The 5,508-nt window shown below is 35.2% G+C and overlaps 2 pseudogenes; both read left to right on the forward strand.

The window, feature by feature from the left end:
- Positions 1-870: 870 nt before the first annotated feature.
- Positions 871-2,120, forward strand: LOC136043014 (phosphoglycerate kinase 1-like; annotated as a pseudogene).
- Positions 2,121-4,491: 2,371 nt separating this feature from the next.
- LOC136043013 (CDP-diacylglycerol--inositol 3-phosphatidyltransferase-like) lies at positions 4,492-5,180 on the forward strand (annotated as a pseudogene).
- Positions 5,181-5,508: the final 328 nt, after the last annotated feature.

Consider the following 5,508-nt stretch of genomic DNA (forward strand, 5'->3'; position numbering starts at 1 on the left):
AAACTACTAAACGTTATGAATTGATCCCAATTGAACTTGCTATTCCACCAAAATTTAAAAGGAAATGACTTGTTCAAGCGGGTGGTAGTTTCTTTTCATTGTTAATACCAATAATAGCGGAATTTTTAAACACAATTCTCTAGAAAACTACTAAACGTTATGAATTGATCCCAATTGAACTTGCTATTCCACCAAAATTTAAAAGGAAATGACTTGTTCCAGCGGGTGGTAGTTTCTTTCATTGTTAATACCAATAATAGCGGAACTTTTAAACAAAATTCTCTAGAAAAACTACTAAACGTTATGAATTGATCCCAATTGAACTTGCTATTCCACCAAAATTTAAAAGGAAATGACTTGTTCAAGCGGGTGGTAGTTTCTTTTCATTGTTAATACCAATAATAGCGGAACTTTTAAACAAAATTCTCTAGAAAAACTACTAAACGTTATGAATTGATCCCAATTGAACTTGCTATTCCACCAAAATTTAAAAGGAAATGACTTGTTCAAGCGGGTGGTAGTTTCTTTTCATTGTTAATACCAATAATAGCGGAATTTTTAAACACAATTCTCTAAAAAACTGTAAAGGTTTACCAAATCCTTGTGACATTACTGAGGATTGAACCTCAATCCTGGGAATGACGTCATTAGAAAATCAATCTGAATATAGTAACGAATGAAATATTTTATGTTTTAAGCTAATTCCAGGAAGTCATAATTGCAAAAGTATTTTGAATTATTTTCATATATATTCCGAAATTTTACAAAACAACATATTGGTATGTTCTCAAATGCTAATTTGATGAGCGTTAAACATCATGGCAATAATCAGTCAATTCAAGGACATTCTGAAAACATTCTTATAACAAAATGAGCTTTGATAAATTAAGCATTGATGCCATTGATTTAAAGAATAAACGGGTTCTTATGAGAGTAGATTTCAACGTTCCTTTAAAAGAGGATAAAATCACAAACAATCAAAGAATTGCTGCCGCACTTGAGACAATAAGGTATACTCTTGAGCAGGGTGCAAAGTCAATTGTGCTTATGTCGCACTTGGGCCGTCCAGATGGACGCAGAGAGCTCAAATACTCTTTGAAACCTGTGGCTGAAGAGCTCAAGAAGCTTCTTGGTAAAGATGTCAAATTTTTGGATGATTGTGCTGGAGCAAAAATTGAAAAAGAATGTGCTGACCCCCCTCAGGGCTCGATTATATTGCTTGAAAACCTTCGGTTCCATGTAGAAGAAGAAGGGAAAGGAATTGATGCTTCGGACAGAAAGTAAAAGCCAACCCAGTAAATGTGACAAAATTCCGTGATTCCTTAAAAAGGCTGGGAGACGTTTATGTGAATGATGCCTTTGGCACTGCTCATAGATCTCATAGCTCTATGATGGGAGACGGGTTTGACATTCGAGCCTCAGGATTTTTGCTGAAAAAAGAACTTCAATATTTTGCTAAAGCCCTTGAGAATCCAGATCGACCATTCCTTGCTATTTTAGGAGGTGCTAAAGTTGCTGATAAAATACAACTTATTGAGAGTCTTATTGATAAAGTTGATGAGATGATTATTGGAGGTGGAATGGCATACACATTCTTAAAAGTAATAAACAACATGGAAATTGGAAATTCTCTTTTTGATGCTGAAGGTGCTAAAATTGTAGAAAAACTGGTTGCGAAAGCCCAAGAGAAGAACGTTACATTTCATCTTCCAGTTGATTTCGTAACAGCTGACAAATTTGCTGAAGATACTAATACTGGAAGTGCTAAAATTGCTGATGGGATTCCATCTGGCTGGATGGGCCTTGATGGTGGACCAGAAACAGTTAAAAAGTTTGTTGAACCTATTTCAAAAGCTAAAACCATTGTATGGAATGGACCTATTGGAGTTTTTGAATTTCAAAAATTTGCATACGCTACTAAAGCTATTATGGATGCAGCTGTAGATGCTACAGCTCGTGGTGCCACTGTTATAATTGGTGGTGGTGATACTGCTACTTGTGCTGCTAAATGGGGCACTGAAAGTAAAGTCAGTCATGTTTCTACTGGTGGGGGAGCTAGTCTTGAGCTTTTGGAAGGAAAGGTCTTACCAGGAGTTGCCGCCCTTTGTAATGCTTAGATACGAGGGTTAGTAAGGTGTGTGTTAGTCTGATCTAAATGATTTTCTTGTGATAATCTATGATCTTTCATTAGTTCATGTTTTTTTGAAAATAAAATAATCTCATCATAAAAAAAGTCTGACGATAGATTTACCCGAGCCTGTGCCAGCCTTGCAAGATCCCTAAGCTTGTGTGCCTCCTTAGGTTTGTCAATAGTGGTTGCTGGTGATATGAACTGTGGCTTGTTCAATGTGGCCAGCCCCAGTGCGCAACTTTTGCTGCGTGTGTGCTGACTCGACACATTGACAACGACTCTCCCTTCACTTATATCCATAATTCCGGTTCAACATCGTTCTTGGACCTTATACTTTGTTCTTCTGTGTTTGCTCCCGCTGAACCATGCCATGTCTATTTTTCTTTTCGTGATTCTGATCATTTCCCTATCCTGAACAGTTTTGCCATTGATAGTTCCGAGTCTCAAACCAAGGTAAGAGTTGCAAATGGTCAGTAAAGAAGGAATGGAATAAGACCAATAAAATCTTACGCGCTACTATTGAATTATGCTGATATTCTTAATTTGAGTAGAACCCTGGCTTTAATAGAGAAGAATTTTGCAAGTTTAAATGAGGAGTATAACGATGTTGGTCTAAAATTAAATCCGAGTAAGAGTGAATGGTTTAAGTTCACCAGGACCAGGTTCTGATAGTACCAAAGTCACTTTAGGTGATTCTGATATCGAACTTTCGTCATCCCTAACTTATCTGGGCTTACCCCTTGGTACTGACCTGAAAAGTATGTGTGTAGGGATGCTTAGTCGTTTCAGCACGAAAGCTAGAACAGCTTATGGACTACTAGTTAATGCTAAATCACGTACAGTAGGAATTTTTGGCTATACTCTATAACGCTTACACAATTCCTGATGTCTTAGCCCTAGCTCCTTTTGGAAGCTATTTACCATGACTGATTCACGGACAATCCGTAAGCTATTACAAGTATGCAAAGTATCTTCCAAGTCTTCCTCTTTGGGCTTGTAAATGAAGGTTTCGCAACTTTTGGTGTTACTGATCCATTTGTAGCTGCGGATCAACAACGTTAGTAAAATTATTGATAGATTTAGATCTCTTGGACCTGGTTTTTCGGATGGCTGAGGTGGAATTTCGACCATATTTAAATTAGAGACAATGTGAAAGTCACCTTTGTTATCAACCATATCCTTAAATCAGATTTTAAAGAATAAAAAAAACTTAGGAAAAAATATGGCGATGATGAATGCGAAGCAAAACCAATTCTGGTATTTCAAGGCACGTCTCCAAGTTGTTAAGATAAGTTTAACAAAAAGTAGAAACACTAAATTCCCAGCTTGATAGGTAATTAAATGTAGAGACATAAAATAATCTTGGAACCTTGAGACTAGAAATACATCATACGAGTTTAAACATATAAAATTTGACCATTAGAAAAACAATCTGATAACATAATAATAAATAAAATATTTTTATGTTTTTTTAAACTAATTCCAGAAAGTAGTAATTGCAAAAAACTATTTTGAAAAATTTTCATACATATTCCGAAATTTTAGGAAGCAACATATTGGTACGTTCTCAAATTCTAATTTGACGATCATTAAACATAATATGATTTATTAGACATAGAAAATCTTTTCAGAAACCCAAATTTGAATATGGAGAATACAAAAGAATCCAAAGACAGAGAAACCTTGGAGGTTCGATGGAAACCTGGGAATTATTTCCTAAAAGAGAATTCGACTCTTCAGATCCATTGAACTTGCACTGTCGGATTGCTGAGGCACAGGTTCAAAGATATTTTAGAACCAGGGACATTGTGAAAGTCACCTTTGTTATCAACCATACCCTTCAATCAGATTTCAAAGAAACAGAAAAATAATTTAGTAAAAAATATGGCAATGATGCATTTGAAGCAGAACCGATTCTGGCATTTCATGATACGCCTCCAAGTTGTTACCATAGGCTTAACAAAAAACAGAAACGCTAAATTCCCAGTTTGATAGATAATTCGATGTAGAGACACGACATAATTTTGGAACCCTGAGATTAGAAATACATCATAAGAGTTTGAAAAAAATAAAATTTGACGGCATTTGAAAAACAGTCTAATAATATATTAACGAATAAAATATTTTAGTTTTTAAAGTAATAGCAGAAAATTTTGATTGCAAAAGTATTTTGATTTATCTTCATATATATTCCAAAATTTTAGGAAACAACATTAGAAAATTAAGAAACTTGCCTTAAAAAAGCACACGCGCTAGTTTTCCCTAGAGTCAATAAGCTCCTACTTGATGTAAAAAACTTGAGTCAAAAACCGATTTTTCTTACAGATCTTTGTTTCTTGATAAGAACTATTCTTCAAAGTATGTTTACCACAGACAATGTTTTTCTCTTCATTCCAAATTTAATAGGATATATAAGAGTAGTTTTTGGAACTGCAGCATTGTATGCTATGCCTAGTCAACCAACTATTGCAGCTACTCTTTATTTGTTGAGTGGTATTTTAGATGCTTTTGATGGGCATGCAGTAAGGTATTTTAACCAAAGTTCACAATTTGGAGTTATGCTTGATATGCTGACAGATCGATGTATGACGATGGCTCTTCTTGTAAATTTGTCAACATTTTGTCTTTCTTGGGTTTTTGCCTTTCAACTTTCTATGGTCACAGATATGGCTTGTCACTGGATCCATTTACACACGTCACTACTGCTTGGAAAGAGGAGTCATAAATGCATTGGCCGTCTGAAAACACATTCTTACGATTTTATTACACGTCTCGGATATTCCTTTTCACGATGTGTGCTGGCAGCGAACTTTTCTACACCATGTTTTATCTCCTATACTTCACAGAAGGACCCTTAGTTCTTTGTACTGACCTCTTCAGGATCCTTGTTCATAGTTTGCATGCCCATCGCCATCTTCAAGTCCCCTACTTGCAGTCCTACAAGGGTATATTGCAATGGGAGAATTTGAGTGGCCTGGATATTCAGGAAAGACAACAACTTAAAGAAAAATTCAAAAACCCAACTTCTTCTTCTTTAGAAAATGGTTAGCTTTTTGTTACCGTTTCTATTCTCTTTTAGGTTTTGTAATACGTTTTTTAACTTATAAAGAAAGATTGCGTGATTTTCCTTAGAGACACATATAATCCGATTGTCTTATTTAGCTGCTATTGACATTAAATCCTCTGAGATTTTGTGACTTAATAAGTACAGAGTCGTGAAGAAAGAGATTCAATTAGCAGTATCTATTAGAAGAGAATATATCTGTGGTGGCTATACAAGAAAATAGTAAATAGTTGTTTTTTTTTTTTAAAATCTAAAATTGTTTGGCGAATAAATGGGATAAACATCGTCAAGTTTCCTAACTTTGCAGAAGGGA

This window comes from Artemia franciscana, unplaced genomic scaffold (genome assembly GCF_032884065.1).
Source record: "Artemia franciscana unplaced genomic scaffold, ASM3288406v1 Scaffold_2839, whole genome shotgun sequence".
NCBI lineage: Eukaryota > Metazoa > Arthropoda > Branchiopoda > Anostraca > Artemiidae > Artemia > Artemia franciscana.